The sequence below is a fragment of the Balaenoptera ricei genome, chromosome 16 (genome assembly GCF_028023285.1).
Source record: "Balaenoptera ricei isolate mBalRic1 chromosome 16, mBalRic1.hap2, whole genome shotgun sequence".
NCBI lineage: Eukaryota > Metazoa > Chordata > Mammalia > Artiodactyla > Balaenopteridae > Balaenoptera > Balaenoptera ricei.
Genome location: NC_082654.1, coordinates 34,910,188 through 34,927,703, shown reverse-complemented (window position 1 = coordinate 34,927,703; position 17,516 = coordinate 34,910,188). Strand labels below are relative to the sequence as shown.

Genomic DNA, 17,516 nt, shown 5'->3' with positions numbered 1-17,516 from the left:
CATTGTGTCTTTGTTGCTGTGTGCAGGCTTTCTCTAGTTGTGGCGAGCGGGGGCTACTCTTCCTTGCGGTGTGCGTGCTTCTCATTTGGTGGCTTCTCTTGTTGCAGAGCATGGGCTCTAGGCACGGGCCTCAGTAGTTGTGGCATGAGGGCTCAGTAGTTGTGGCGCACGGGCTTAGCTGCTCCGCGGCATGTGGGATCTTCCTGGACCAGGGCTCGAACCCGTGTCCCCTGCATTGGCAGGCGGATTCTTAACCGCTGTGCCACCAGGGAAGTCCTACCTATTTATTTTTAAAAATCTGAACCAGAAAAGGCTTAAATGAAGAGAGGGGGAAAACTGATAATGAAGGAGAAAGAGAGAGGTTTGTAGAAACCTTGTCCTTGAGTAAGCAATCTAGTACACAAGTAAAGGGATCTGCCTTAGAAGGAGCACAGCCAGGGTACTGGGACAGACTCTTACTGAATGCTCAGTCAGTATTTTACACAGCATAAACTCTTCGTAGGGATTATACCTTCAACAAACCCCTTAGGTAGATCCTATTATTCCTGTTTTTCCTGGATGGGGAAATTAAACCTCATAAAGTTATTTGGCTAGGGCCACACAAGCATTAAATAAAAGGACTAAGATTTAAACCCAAGTCTTTAGACACCAAAGCACCATGCTCTTCTTAATCACTCCATCAAGTTAAAAAGCTTATCTTATGTACAGAGACTAAATCCCTGGAAGGATACTCGCAGAAATGTTCAGTATGGTTATCTATGGGTAGTAAACTATTAGGTGGTCTTTATTCTTTGTACTTTTCAGGTCAGTACAGAAAGAATCTTTTAAAAGATAAAAGTTAATGGACTTGAACTTGAACATACTAGTCTCTGCTTAGTAAATTTATAAGCCCAAAGTGAACTTTTTGTTACTGTTGTTAACTTGCATCAGCAACATCACAATACATAAAGCTGATTAATAAAGAAAAAACCTGAGCTCCATTTCCATTCACTGTTGCTGCTGACAACTTGGTTCCCTTAAGAAACTAGTTTGTTGGCTCACAACTTGGGCAATTTCCAAACAAATTTTTTTGAACCGTTTGTGATGTGAGGTAAAAGCTTTAAGCAGACAATGGAACAGAACCCACAGCCTAATTCCGGAACCTACTTTCTCAATTGCTGACCTAATGTGGTTTGGCCCAATGTTGCTGTCAATTTTAGGATTCATTTTGTTACTTTCTACAAATAGGATAAGAATTTTAAGTAGTTTTGTAGGTAAGAGCCTAGATTCTGACGACTTTTTTTTTTTTTAATTGCAGATGCTATTCTATTTAGATAGACTTTAAAAAAACTTACCCCTCAAGCCCCATCTAGGTGGCTGCCTACAACTTTGAAATTACACCCCTGTTGTTGCATCCAAAAATAAAATACATAACACTTTCTTCTCCTCTTCATAGCAATGGTGGCATTGTTACTGTTATTAGTCCACATTTATTGAACACTTAACTATATGATGGAGACATACACATTACATGCATTTCCTCATTTCATTCTCACCACAAACTTGTAAGGTAGATACTATTATTGTCCCCATTTTGCTGATGAGGGAAAAGGCTTGAACAGGGCAGTAACGATTACCAGGCCACATGAGGTGAATGGCAGAGTCCCAGGTGTTGTGGCTCCAGGATCCCAACAGCAATGCGAGCCAAAGAATAATTATCTACATTCTCGTCTAGTCCCAAAAAGATCTGTATCAGGATGGACTCTTCCACAATACTATGACCAATCCATAAAAGCAACGTTCAAATATCCAAGACTATTAGGTAAAAGAGCAAACCCACTTTGTGTTGCCTCAGCAGGCAAAACTAAGTTTAATGGTGGAAGGTGGAAGGAGAGCTACTGATGCTTATGTAACCGATGAACAGTTAGAATAGCCTTCACTGACTAGGTCGTGTCAGAAGCACCTGACCACCTAGTATTAAAGTAGAGGCTTGAATACTATTCATAATGTGATTCCCAAACTATTTTTTTTAAAAAGAAAATATGCTTCCCTCTACTGAAATCTTATAGAAGTGCAAATCATAAAACTCAACTACTCTGGTTCAAGAGGAGCAGAGGAAGTCAGAGTCCCCACCTCACCATCTCAGGGCCCCTCAGGGGCAGTGATACTATCAAGCATTCCCAAGACTCTGACAGTACAGTTCAAAAGTTAATACAGAATCCCAACATGGATGAATCTTGAAGACGTTATGTTAAGTGAAGTAAACTAGTCACAAAAGGACAAAGACTGTTATTCCACTTATATGTGATATCTAGAGTAGTCAAATTCAGAGACAGAAAGTAGAATGGTAGTTGCCAGGGGCTGAGGGGAACAGGGAATAGGAAGTTACTGTTTGCCGGATACAGAGTTTCAGTTTGGGAAAATGAAAAAGTTCTGGAGATGGATGTTGGTGATGGTTGCACAACAATGTAATCACACTGATGTGATACAGTTAGTGCCACTGAACTGTACACTTAAAAATGGCTAAAATGGTAAACCTTATGTATATTTCACAATTAAAAACAATAAAAAACCATTAAAATCAGTCAGGATGTTAGCGTGCAAAATAAAATAAAAATACTAACAAAAGAAACGAACTGTATTAGAAATGAACATAATCATACTGAAGAGGGTGGGAAAGAAATGAACTAACTTGAGACTTCCCTGGTGGCGCAGTGGTTAAGAATCCGACTGCCAATACAGGGGACACGGATTCAAGCCCTAGTCCGGGAAGATCCCACATGCCGCGGAGCAACAGCCCGTGCGCCACAACTACTAAGCCTGCGCTCTAGAGCTCGCGAGCCATAACTACTGAGCCCGCGTGATGCAACTACTGAGGCCCACACGCCTAGAGCCTGTGCTCCGCAACAAGAGAAGCCACCACAATGAGAAGCCCGCGCACCGCAATGAAGAGTAGCCCACGCTCGCTGCAGCTAGAGAAAGCCCACATGCAGCAACGAAGACCCACTGCAGCCAAAAATAAATAAAGTAATTTAAAAAAAAGACAGAAATGAACTAACTTTAACTGGAAAATAGTATTTTGACTGGATACAATAAAGACAGAAAGAACTGTACATAAATGTTATGATATAGTTATCAAAAGTGTTTCTTACAGAGGTGTGGGCTAGCAATTATGAAAGCACTTTATATGTATACCAGAACTGATCAAATAAGTAAATAAACTGTAGATAATGAAATCCAGTGTAGTTGTTGTTAGAGGAAGAAACTATAAATAGGGAAAAAGAAAAGACTAAAATAAGCTTTGTAATACTAAATTGGAATCAGAGATATCAATATAAACTCATGATTTGGAATATATCTATCCAGATTTAGAAACATAAATATGTTTATGTGTGGGGGTAGCTAGACTATCCACTAAACACAATGACACCTCAGTGACAGTAAGTACATCTAGTGTCCAGACTGTGATCCCTAAACATCATTTTCCAATAAAAAGAACCAAGCAGTTGATTTCAGGGCTAGGACAAAGAAAATACGAAATGAGTCTGAAACACCTTATAGTGTCAGAAGTAAAGAAGTTCTCTAAAAAAGATGGGGGCTTATTGAAAGTACACAGGAGCCAACCCAAATGCGTTCCTAATGGCCAAAGCTAGAACAATTTGTTCAACACATAAATAATGATAGCAATGAATTTTAACCCGTAGAGTAAAATAAATATCTGTGAATCCATACAGAAAGAAATAAGTAAATAAGTAAACAAATGAGGGAGAAAAACAGTTCTCCCTCACAGAATTTCAATTAATAAATAAAAAGGGAAATAATCATCATTTAGTGCAGTACTAATTGTTGCAGAGATCTACTGGTGGATGCTAAAAAGTAAGGTAAAAAAGGATTTGCACAGTCGCAAAGTATCTCCTACAAGATATCTATCAACTACAAAGGTAAAGATATTAATTTCTTATTCTTGATAATTATACAATGATTAAGTATAGGGGAAGTGTATTATTTCTGCAACTTTTCTGTAAGTCTAAAATTAGTTCAAAATAAAAAGCTTTTTAAAAAATTAAAAATACATCTGTATCCAGACCCTCTGTCCCCAACAACAACAAAAAAAAGTTGGGCTTCCCTGGTGGCGCAGTGGTTGAGAGTCTGCCTGCCAATGCAGGGGACACGGGTTCGAGCCCTGGTCTGGGAAGATCCCACATGCTGCGGAGCAATTAGGCCCGTGAGCCACAACTACTGAGCCTGCGCGTCTGGAGCTTGTGCTATGCAACAAGAGAGGCCGTGACAGTGAGAGGCCCGCGTACCGTGATGAAGAGTGGCCCCCGCTCGCCGCAACTGGAGAAAGCCCTCGCACAGAAACGAAAACCCAACACAGCCAAAAAAAAATTAAAAAAAAAAAAAAAAAAAAGTTAACGCATTGGGATGTCTACACTGCATTACGGAAGATGTTAAGAGCCTGGATTCTATGCTACTAGAAGGCCAAAGGTAGAAAAAAACAAAACTAAATTAAACTAAATGTTTATCAAAGGCTTTCCTAAGAATATGGGCACATACGTTTTTCGTTTTTCTTCTCCCGTATCCCAGGACCATCAAGCAAAAGTTCTCAGTACTGTGCATTTAAAGCACTTGTTTTATTTTTATTTCTTTTATTTTATAATTACTCATATAATAAAAGAAACAAAGTTATCCATGCTACTTGTATATAGTTTTTTTTAAGTATGAGGAAATACAAATTACCTAGATTCCACCATCTAAAGATAAACACATTTTTAATGTGTCTCCTTCTAGAAAATGTGCTTATATACTTTTCCCATATAAATGGTTACAAATTTAAGTCCAACAACCCACTCTGCACCTACGACTTCCTATTCAAACACCACCTGTTTTACAGCCACCAACCAGAAAACCCCTAGGAAAAAAGACAAGACAGTGTTGTTTTTGAGTACGTGGTTACCCAAACCCTTTTCCATCACTTTCTATTCCCTGAATTTTATAGACAACATACAAAGTTAGGCCTTGTACTCGGCTCTATTTACAAACTTCAGGGTATTTAAAATAAAGGCTAATGCAAATTTCAAAATATCCCCATTCCTGAGTGGGGTGAGGAGAGAAGAATTGCTCTTGGTGGCCCAGCATGGTAGTTGAGGCCCAAGCAGGGTTAAGGAGGCATGCATACTTTTGAGAAAACAGCCTCAAGCGGGGTGTCAAAGCTCTCACAGAATAAAAAGGGCAACCACTCCTGGGGCAGCCCAACACAGGGCAACAGTGCCCAGGAAGCACCTCAAAGGGAAGGGGGCAGCGGCAATGATGAGATGTTGGTTACATCTAGCGGGATGGATTAAATAAGTGTATTTAATAAGAATAATAAGAACCAGGGTCCTCACTATCAGGGCAAAGAATTACAAACACGGAAAGGAAAAAAGCTAAAATGAACTTCGTAGTCTTTGATTGGAATTGGAGGTTATCTGTATGGCTCATGGTTTTCAATATACACATATAGACAGACAGGAAATAAATACAGATGTTAACATGGGTCTGTGTACAGAATATCTGTCTATATCTATGTATCTGTATCTATATCAAATACCTATTTATGTATATACATGTATCTCTGGCTCTGTCTAATAAGAGGGCCTGGAAGTAGCTATCTTCCTCCTCTTCCTCCCCAAACAGCAGATGAGTACATTTAGCACCTAGAACTTGGTTTCTAAATTTTATTCTCCACTAAAAGGAACCAGGGTTCCTTGGAGAAATGGTTGATTCCAGGACTGGGACAGGGAAATGAGACAATGAGCCTGGTATATCTCATTGTGCCAAAAAATACAAAAATACCAAAAGAAAGATGGATGTTAAATGGATACAGAAGCCAGCTTGAAAGGGTCCCCACTGCCCATGTGTGGGACAATCTGAGCATCAGATTAAATCACAACAGTAGCAGAGTAAAACTCTTTAAGTAAAACAGAACAACACAAGTCTATACTGATATAAATAAATAAAATGAATAAGTTGAAAGTTTGATAAGGAACATTATAGTTACATAGTTTTAAAGTATCTCCCCTGAAGATATTTACAGCAAAGGGAAAAGAGTAATTTTACAGGGGAGAAGCCTGGGAGGAACTATCTTAAAGTGATCAAAGTAAATATAGCCAATAAAGGACAAAACTGAGTGTCAACTGATAGGATGCAATGAAAACATACACTGCATCAATTTTGTGATATTTCTGCCAAAGCTGGGTAACCTGAATTCGACCATGAGGAATAATCAGAAAAACCCAAATTAGGGACATTCTAAAAGTAACCGGTCTGTAAATTCTAAAAGATTCAAGGTCATGAAATGCTTTGGATTTCATGTGGAACTTCCCTTCTGAAGAGACTAAAGAGACACGACAACTAAAGACGACGCTAATTCTGAAATGAATCCTTTCATTAAGGTATCCTTCAGTAAAGGATAAAACTGGACAACTGGTGACATCTGAATGGGATCTGAGATTTAAATGGCAGTAATGAATCGATGTTAATTTTCTGATTTTAACGATCATATTGCGGTTATATAGGAGAATGTCCTTGTTTACAGGAAATCACAGTAAAGAATTAGGTGGTGACAGGGCATCAAATTGGCAGCTTACTGTCAAATGGTTCAGGAAAAAACTTTGTTTAATATATTTGCAATATTTTCAATGCCAAGTATGAGGCTGTTTTTAAAATACATCTTTTTTTTTAAAATTAATTTATTTATTTTTAGCTGCATTGGGTCTTCGTTGCTGTGAGCGGGCTTTCTCTCTAGTTGCGGTGAGTGGGGGCTACTCTTCCTTGTGGCGCGTGGGCTTCTCATTGCAGTGGCTTCTCTTGTTGCAGCGCACGTGCTCTAGGTGTGTGGGCTTCAGTAGCTGTGGCATGTGGGCTCTAGAGCGCAGGCTCAGTAGTTGTGGCGCACGGGCTTAGCTGCTCCACAGCATGTGGGATCTTCCCAGACCAGGGCTCGAACCCGTGTCCCCTGCATTGGCAGGCGGATTCTTAACCACTGTGCCACCAGGGAAGCCCAAAATACATCTCTTCACGCCTATTCATAATGAAGTCAAAAAACTAGGAACAGAAGGGAACTTCCTCAACCTGATAAAGGGTGTCTATGGAAGAGCCACAGCTGGCAACATAATTAAAGGTGAAAGACTGTTTTCACCCTAAGATCAAGAACAAGACAAGGATGTCCACTCTTGCCATTTCTATTCAACACTGTACTTGAAGGTTCTAGCCAGGCCAATTCGGCAAGAAAATGAAATAAAAGGAATCCAAATTGGAAAGGAAGAAGTAAAGCTAGCTCTTTTCACAGAAGACATAATCTTGTATATAGAAAACAAAAAATCAACAGTACTTCTCTATAATAGCAATGAACAAACTAAAATTGAAATAAGAAAACAAGTCCATTTACAATAGCATCAAAAAATGAAACGGAAATAAATTTAACAAGGAAGTAGAAAACGTATACAGTGAAAACTGCAAAACTCTGTTGTAAGTAATTAAAGAAGATCTAAATAAATGGAAAGAACTCCATATTCATGGATTAGAAGATTTAATATCTTTAAGATAGCAATACTCCCCACATAGATCAAAATCGCATCTGGTTGCTTCTTTGCAGATATTGACAAGCTCATCCTAAAATTTGTATGGAAATGCAAGGGACCCAGGATAGTTAAAACAATCTTGAAAAATAAGAACGAAGATGGAGGACTCACACTTCCTGACTTCAAAACTTACAATAAAGCTATAGTAATCAAAGTAGTGTGGTCTGGATAAGGACAGACTTACATATTAATAGAATAGATTGAAACCCTCACCCTTACAATCAACTGATTTCTGACACGGATACCAAAACAATTCAATGGGGGAAAGAATAGTCTTTCCAACAAATGGTGCTGGGACAATCAGACATCCACATGCAAAAAGATGAAGCTGGACACCATATACAAAAATTAACTCAAAACAGATCAAAGACCTAAATGTAAAAACTAAAACAATAAAACTCTTAGAAGGAAACATAAGGGTAAATCTTTATGACCTTGGATTAGGCAGTGGTTTCTTAGGTATGACCTCAAAAGCGTAAGCAGTTTAAAAAATGATAAATTAAACTTGATCCAAATTTAAAACTTTGTGCTTCACGGACTTCCCTGGTGGTCCAGTGTTAAAGAATCTGCATTCCAATGCAGGGGACGAGGGTTCGATCCCTGGTCAGGGCACTAAGATCCCCCATGCCATGGGGCAACGAAGCCCGCATGCCACATCTACTGAGCCTGCGCACCTCAACTAGAGAGCCCATGTGCTGCAAACTATAGAGCCCACGTGCTCTGGAGCCCGCATGCCACAACTAGAGAGAGAAAACCCGCACACCACAACTAGAAAGAAGCCTGCGTGCCGCTATAAAGATCCTGCGTGCCACAACTAAGACCCGACGCAGCCAAAACTAAAAAATGTATAAGTAAAACTTTGATTCTTCAGTATATGCAAATCAATCAATGTGTGATACATCATATTAACAAACTGAAGAATAAAAAACCATGTGATCATCTCAATAGATGCAGAAAAAGCTTTTGACAAAATTCAACACCCATTTATGATAAAACTCTCCAGAAAGTGGGCATAGAGGAAACCTACCTCAACATAATAAAGGCCATATACAACAAACCCACAGCAAACATCATTCTCAATGGTGAAAAACTGAAAGCATTTCCTCTAAGATCAAGAACAAGACAAGGATATCCACTCTCACCACTATTATTCAACATAGTTTTGGAAGTCCTAGCCACGGCAATCAGAGAAGAAAAAGAAATAAAAGAAATCCAAATTGGAAAAGAAGAAGTAACACTGTCACTGTTTGCAGATGACATGATACTGTACATAGAGAATCCTAAAGATGCCACCAGAAAACTACTAGAGCTAATCAATCAATTTGGTAAAGTTGCAGGATACAAAATTAATGCAAAGAAATCTCTGGCATTCCTATAAAAATGAAAGATCAGAAAGAGAAATTAAGGAAACATTCACCACTGCAACAAAAAGAATAAAATACCTAGGAATAAAACCTACCCAAGGAGGTAAGAGACCTGTACTCAGAAAACTATAAGACACTGATGAAAGAAATCAAAGATGACACAAACAGATGGAGAGATATACCATGTCCTTGGACTGGAAGAATCAATATTGTGAAAATGACTATACTACCCAAAGCCATTTACAGATGCAATGCAATCCCTATCAAATTACCAATGGCATTTTTTATAGAACTAGAACCAAAAATCTTAAAATTTGTATGGAGACACAAAAGACCCCGAATAGCCAAAGCAATCTTGAGGGAAAAAAACAGAGCTGGAGGAATCAGATTCCCTGACTTCAGACTATACTACAAAGCTACAGTAATCAAGCCAACATGGTACTGGCACAAAAACAGAAATATAGATCAATGGAACAGGATAGAAAGCCCAGAGATAAACCCACGCACCTATGGTCAACTAATCTATGACAAAGGAGGCAAGGATATACTGTGGAGAAAAGACAGTCTCTTCAATAAGTGGTGCTGGGAAAACTGGACAGCTACATGTAAAAGAATGAAATTAGAACACTTCCTAACACCATACACAAAAATAAACTCCAAATGGATTAGAGACCTAAATGTAAGACCAGACACCATAAAACTCTTAGAGAAAAACATAGAAAGAGCACCCTTTGACATAAATAACAGCAAGATCTTTTTTGACCCACCTCCTAGAGTAATGGAAATAAGAACAAAAATAAACAAATGGGACCTAATGAAACTTAAAAGCTTTTGCACAGCAAAGGAAACTATAAACAAGACGAAAAGACAACCCTCAGAATGGGAGAAAATATTTGCAAATGAATCGACAGAGAAAGGATTAATCTCCAAAGTATATAAACAGCTCATGCAGCTCAATATTAAAAAAAAAAACAAACCCAAAAAATGGTCAGAAGACCTAAATAGACATTTCTCCAAAGTAGACATAAGACGGCCAAGAGGCACATGAAAAGCTGCTCAACATCACTAATTATTAGAGAAATGCAAATCAAAAGTACAATGAGGTATCACTTCACACCGGTTAGAATGGGCATCATCAGAAGATCTACAAACAACAAATGCTGGAGAGGGTGTGGAGAAAAGGGAACCCTCTTGCACTGTCAGTGAGAATGTAAATTGATACAGCCTCTATGGAGAACAGTATGTAGGTTCCTTAAAAAACTAAAAATAGAATTACCATATGACCCAGCAATCCCACTACTGGGCATATACCCAGAGAAAACCATAATTCAAAAAGACACATGCACCCCAATGTTCACTGCAGCACTTTACAATAGCCAGGACATGGAAGCTACCTAAATGCCCATCGACAGACAGAATGGATAAAGAAGATGTGGTACATATATACAATGGAATATTACTCAGCCATAAAAAGGAACTAAATTGAGTCATTTGTAGAGACGTGGATGGACCTAGAGACTGGCATACAGAGTGGTAAGTCAGAAAGAGAAAAACAAATATCGCATATTAACGCATATATGTGGAATCTAGAAAAATGGTACAGATGAACCAGTTTGCAAGGCAGAAATAGAGACACAGATGCAGAGAACAAACGTATGAACACCAAGGGGGGAAAGCGGTGGGTGGTGGGGTGGTGGTGGGATGAATTGGGAGATTGGGATTGACATGTATACACTGATGTGTATAAAATGGATGACTAATAAGAACCTGCTATATAAAAAATAAATAAATAAAATTCAAAAAAAAAAAAAAAGACCTCCCCCTACTCGACCCCAGACAAATTGGAAGGATGGATTTCTCATGTTCATAGTGCTGAGGGGACTCAAAGGGTCACACTGTGCGGCTCTTGATCTCAAGGAGCGTACAATCCACTATGTGCCAGGCACAGTGCCAGGCACTATGGATAGATACAGTAAGGCAGGGAGGGGGCTCATGGTCCAGATGGTAACATAAATATCAATTCAAGAGATATCACTAGGTAGTGAATAATGGCGGCCAAAAGAATGATAGAGATTGAGTTTTCAATCCATGGTCCTTGACTCATTGGTGGATCATGAAAGCAAACTTAGTGAGTGGTGGATGTGATCAGCATCTTTTTTTTATTTTTTATTTTTTTGTAAAATATTTATTTATTTGGTTGTGCCGGGTAGGCTCCTTAGTTGTGACATGTGAACTCTTAGTTGTGGCATGCACATGGGATCTAGTTCCCTGACCAGGGATCGAACCCAGGCCCCCTGCATTGGCAGCGCAGAGTCTTAACCACTGTACCACCAGGGAAGTCCCAGCATCTTTTTTTTAAACAGTAGAATAGAATGAAAAATAATGAAGCTTATGGCACATATTTCAAATACTGCTTTGTGAAACTTTTCTTTTTCAGTTATATATCAAGCTGCATGTGTTTCAGTCATGATATAAAATATGTTTATTACTGTGGATTACAGACATAAAGTTGAAAACAACTGACTTCACAGGAAAGAGTGATCAATGTACTTATGAGTAGCCAGGGAAAAATACCCCAGAAATACAGGACCCACCACTGAGTAGGTGCTCCAAAAATGTTTATTGGCTGTGCATGCTATAGGACTTTAAGGGAAGGCAAATAAAGCAAACTCAAAGGCCCTAACAAGCGAGGGGAAATTCATGGGATCAAATGTGGAGGCCGCTCAGGCAATGTATCTTGTATCTGGGATCCGTCCACTTTGCTCCAAGGCCATTGCTGCCATTCTAATGCAGGTCCCTGTCTTCTCTGGTCTGGACTCTGACAAAGGCCTCTAAACTGGTATTCCTTCTCCTCTAGCCCTCTGTACCAGGAAGTAGTGTGTTCAGCTGTAACAGGAATCCCTACCTCAGTGGTTTAAATAAGTAGGAATTTATTATTCACATGTAACAAAAAGTCTGGATGTAGACTGACCAGAGCTTATATAGCAGCTCAAGGATGTGATCTGAAAACCAAGCTCTTCCTATCTGCCTGCTCTATATCCTTAGCATGAAACCTTCATCCTCATGGTTTCAAGATGACTTATGTACCTCCAAGCATTGTATCCTTTTCCCAGATAGGAAGAAGAAAGAGTGTAGGATAAAGGAACATACCTTTTTTCAGTAAAACAACAGCCTCCCCTGAGACTATTTAAGTCCACTCAGTAGACCTCCCAATTATATCTCATTAGCCACTTATACTGTCACATGGCCTCCCAAGAGGTTCCTTGTGCCAAGGGAACCAGTTTGCATTTTTGACTGAACACACTGAAGCCTTGACCAAAAAACAGGGTTTTGTTAGTAAAAAGAAATGATGTCTAGAAGCATCGGCTACATCCCCTTTAACATAGCCCTTGCTTCTAATCTTTCGATGGTTTTCCATTGCTCTTAAGAGCAAATCTGAAATCCTTAATGTTGCTGTTATGGACTGAATTGTGCTCCTCCCCCCCCAATTCATAAGTTCCTATGACTAAAAGATAAACTAAGGCATATTAAAGATTTTAAGAGTTTATTTGAGCAAAAATCAATTAGAACTGGGCAGCAGCCAATGCAGCAGATAGAAAGGAGCTCCAATTATACAAGGCAAAAAAGCGGGTTGGTTATTGTAAGGTCACTTTCCTTTAGGGGATGACAGAGGTCTCTCGGGCAGATTATCTAACTAGTGCAGATCAGACAATTCCTGATTGACTGGTTTAAGATTCCATTTCTGGGAGAGCCAAAACTGTAATTAAGTCTCAGTTTGATGACATGGGGCTTATAAGCAACTCCAAGTTGTATAAGCAACTCCATTTTGGGCCTGTTGTCTTGCTTTTTAACATCCCACTACTTCAGAATGTAACTGTATTTGGAGATAGGGTCTTTAAAGAGGTAATTAAGTTAAAATGCCTTTAGGGTGGGCCGTAATCAAATCTGACTAGTGTCCTTATAAGAAGAGATTAGGACATACAGAGACACCAGGGATGCATGGGCACAGAGGAAAAGCCACGTGAGGACACAGAAAAGGCAGCCACCTGCAAACCAAGGAGAGAGGCCTCAGGAGAAAGCAAACTGCCAACACCTCAATCTCAGTTTTCCAGCCTCCATTTCTCCACTGTGAGAAAATAAATTTCTGTTGTTTAAGCCAAAAAAACCCCACAAACTTTGTGCTTCAAAGAACACCATTAAGACAACCTACAGAATAGGACAAAATACTTGCAGATCATATATCTGATAAGAGACATATCTAGAATATATAAAGAACACTTACAACTCAATAACAAGACAACCCAGTTGAAAAAAATAGGCAAAGGATCTGAATACACATTTCTCCAAAGAAGATATATAATAATGGATAATAAGCACATGAAAAGATACTCAAAATCATTAGCCAGCAGGGAAATGCAAATCAAAACTGCAATGAAATACCATCACACACAGCAGGACGGCTATAACAAAACACATATATAATAACAAGTGTCAGCAAGGATGTGAAGAAATTGGAACTCTCGTACAGTGTTGGTAAGAATGTAAAGTGGTACAACTGCTTTAAAAAAGTCTGGCAGTCCCTGAAAAGGTTAAACACAGTTTCCATATGACCTAGCATTTCCATTCCTAGGTACACACCAAGAGAAATGAGAACATATATCCACACAGAACTTGTACCTGAATGTTCATAGCTGTCTTATTCATAATATTTCAAGACTGTAAACAACCCAGATGTCCATCAACTGATTAATGGATAAAATGTGGCATATCCATATAATGGAATATTAATCAGCAATAAAAAGGCATGAAGCACTGACACATGCTACAACATGGATAAACTTTGAAAACATTATGCTAAGTGAAAGAAGCCAAACACAAAAGATCACATATTGCATGATTCCATTTATATGAAATATTCAGAATAGGCAAATCCTTAGAGAAAGAAAGCAAATTAATTCTTGCCAGGGGCTAGAGGAAGAGGGAAATGAGAAGTCAATGCTAAAGGGTAAGGGATTTCTTTTTGAGTGGGTAAAGATGTTTAAAATTGCCTGTGGTCATGGCTGCAAAACTCTGTGAATATACTAAAAGCCACTTAATGGCATACTTTAAATGAGTGAATTGGATGGTATCAATAAAGCTATTATACATATATACAGCATTTATATTATTACAACCCCTAATTTGTCCATTACTCTAATATTTATGGAAAGAGGCTTTGTATTTTGCTGAGTCATGATAACATTAGTACCAGTTTGGCTGGTCGATTTATAAGTTTAAGTACAAACAAATATCCATTTTACCTTAGGGGAAAAAAAGTCTATTTTTTTTTTTTTTTGAAGAGCTCCTGACTTATTTATTTATTTAATTTTTTGAGCTGTGTTGGGTCTTCATTTCTCTGCGAGGGCTTTCTCTAGTTGTGGCAAGCGGGGGCCACTCTTCATCGCAGTGCGCGGGCCTTTCACTGTCGCAGCCTCTCTTGTTGCGGGGCACAGGCTCCAGACGCGCAGGCTCAGTAGTTGTGGCTCATGGGCCTAGTTGCTCCGCGGCATGTGGGATCTTCCCGGACCAGGGCTCGAACCCGTGTCCCCTGCACTGGCAGGCAGATTCTCAACCACTGCGCCACCAGGGAAGCCCAAAAAGTCTATTGTTTTAACCATGTATCCAACTGACCAGACAGCCTTGTCTACTCAGCTTCTAGGAATGGTATCTTCCCAGTGTCAGTGTGCACATCTGCCTTATTTATCTGACCTGATCTACCAGAGACCCTAATGTAGTCATCTTGTTTCTCTTGGCCTTCCCCACTCTGTTACATTATACTTATCATCTTCTTGACATGCTGTACACTAATTTTTTCACTTTTCCCGCTCTCTTCTTGTTGGGCATCTCTGGAGATGCCTCACAGATTGGAAGAGACTTGCTACTCCTTTTATGTTTGCCCATCTAGCCCAGGTTGACGGCTCTACCTACTTTCCTAGAAACAAGCTTAATGCTCTTCTACACCCACCCACTCTCACTCCTTCAGCCTTGCCCAGGTTCTAGACTATAAGGTGAATTCAGAGGCAGCAGAGCTACCTGAATTGAATTCAACTTCTTAAGAGATGTAGGATTCTTTTATTTCTCTGTCAACTACATTCAGTTGCCATAAGGATCAAATAACATGATGTGATAATTCTTTGTAAACCATAAACAAAGCAGGGGGTAGTCCTGATTACACAATCATTTCTGTAGCTTCAGAGCAATTTATATGTGTATTTTGCTTCATTTTTACTATTACCAAAAACTATGACTAAAAACTAATAAGACTGATTTCTTCTAATCACTTCATAGCAAGGCTCATGAATCTACATGCTTACAAGGCCAAACAGGTAACATAAATGAGCAAATTGTGGTGAGAAGGAATACATGTCCCACATGAAAGGGAAGTAAATCTCAGCTCAGGCCAACTGCTGCCAGAGAGTAATGTGGGCCCAGTATCACACATCATGCCACTTTCCCTAAAGGGACTGAACTCTTGGGATTTTTAAGTGTTTATACACATTTAAAAAATAACAACTGCAGAGACTTCCCTGGTGGCACAGTGGTTGAGAATCCGCCTGTCAATGCAGGGGACACAGGTTCGAGCCCTGGTCCGGGAAGATCCCACATGCCGCAGAGCAGCTAAGCCTGTGTGCCACAACTACTGAGACTGCGCTCCAGAGCCCACGAGCGACAACTACTTAGCCTGTGTGCCACAACTACTGAAGCCCACATGCCTAGAGCCCACGTTCCTCAACAAGAGAAGCCACTGCAATGAGAAGCCCATGCACCACAATGGAGACCCAACGCAGCCTAAAATAAATTCAAATAAATAAATAATAACATAAAAAATAACAACCGCAAAACATATTTGCATGCCACATCCCAGCCTACTGGTCCACAGCCACATACTTTATAGTTGGCCAGAATCTCTCTAAAATAAAAACAACACAAAGTGAGGAGACAGCAACATTTTAGCACAAGAAAACAAAAGAGACTATACATCAGTAGAAGCCAATGCTGTTCAGAAATCAAAACTTATTGGACTCAGGGATTTTGAAGCTACTTAGTCCAATGCCTAGTAAAAAAAAAAAAAAAAAAGGCCCATGCAAAGTAACCCGTTCAAGATAACAAAACCAACCCACGCCAAAGAGGGCTTTAACTCAGGTCTGACTACTAGACAGTGACTTTTCCACTGTATCACACTGGCTCCCAAGGGAAGAGACTTATAGAAAGAATAAGACATTTTGTTACGGGATGGCAGTTTGGAGTACAAACTCAGAACCAGGAGTCCAGTTCACTGATATCTTCTTGGAACAGACTCTGAGCTCAAGAATATTTTACCCTAAATTAAATGGTGCCCAATACCTAGCCCCTTCAGATAGCGGCTAATGATGTGTACATGGTGACTTGTATTAGCCATCAGCAGAGCACACAAAAACCACTGAGTAGCCCTAGGGAAGAAGGGAAGGTGGGAAAACTTTCACCAACCAAATAAAGAAGGAAAAAAGAAAGCTAATGTTTGTTTTCATTTCTTCTTGTTTGAAAAGCAAAATCTGAAATGCACTTGCTCCATAAAAACAAATCTTTTAAGTTCAATTAAAAACAAAGGATTTCATTCTTTTTTATGGCTGAGTAATACTACATTGTGTGTGTGTGTGTGTGTGTGTGTGTGTGTACACCACATCATCTTTATCCACTCATCTACTGATGGGTACTTAGATTACTTCCACATCTTGGCTATTGTAAATAATGCTGCAATGATCACAGGACTCCATATATCTTTTTGAATTAATGTTTTCATTTTCTTCAGATACATACCCAGGAGTGGAATTGCTGGATCATATGGTAGTTCTATTTTCAATATTTTGAGGAACCTCCATACTGTTTTCCACAGTGGCTGCACCAATTTACATTCCCACCAGCAGTGCACAAGGGTTCTCTTTTCTCCACATCCTCACTAACACTTCTTGTTGTCTTTTTGATAATAGCCATCCTGACAGATGTGAGGTGAGATCTCTTTGTGGTTTTGATTTATTTCCCTGATGATTAGTGATGAGCATCTTTTCATGTGCCTGTTGGCCATCTTTATGTCTTCTTTGGAAAAATATCTATTAGATTCTCTGCCCATTTTTTTTCTTTTAGATTTTTTTTTTTTGATGTGGACCATTTTTAAACTCTTTATTGAATTTGTTACAATATTGCTTCTCTTTTATGTTTTGGTTTTTTGGCCCCGAGGCATGTGGGATCTTAGCTCCCCGACCAGGGATTGAACCTACACCCCCTGCACTGGACAGCGAAGTCTTAACCACTGGACTACCAGGGAAGTCCCTCTCTGCCCATTTTTTGATTGGGTTGTTTATTTTGATGTTGAGTTGTATGAGTTTTTTGAATATTTTGGTTATTAACCCCTTACTGGATATATCATTTCATTGTAGCATGACTTACAATAGCCAAATTATAAAATAATCCAAGTGCACATCAATAGATGAATAAAGATGGGAGCGATACATGTGTGTATATGTGTGTGTATGTG

The 17,516-nt window shown here is 39.3% G+C and overlaps 1 protein-coding gene and 1 non-coding gene across 3 annotated transcripts in view; both read right to left on the bottom strand.

Moving 5' to 3' along the window:
- IDE (insulin degrading enzyme) overlaps positions 1-17,516 on the bottom strand; it is a 111,504-nt gene that overhangs the window by 84,643 nt on the left and 9,345 nt on the right. The window lies entirely within an intron of this gene.
- On the bottom strand, positions 11,230-11,302 carry TRNAG-GCC (transfer RNA glycine (anticodon GCC)). Its single transcript has one exon. It is a non-coding gene; the product is annotated as a tRNA-Gly (tRNA).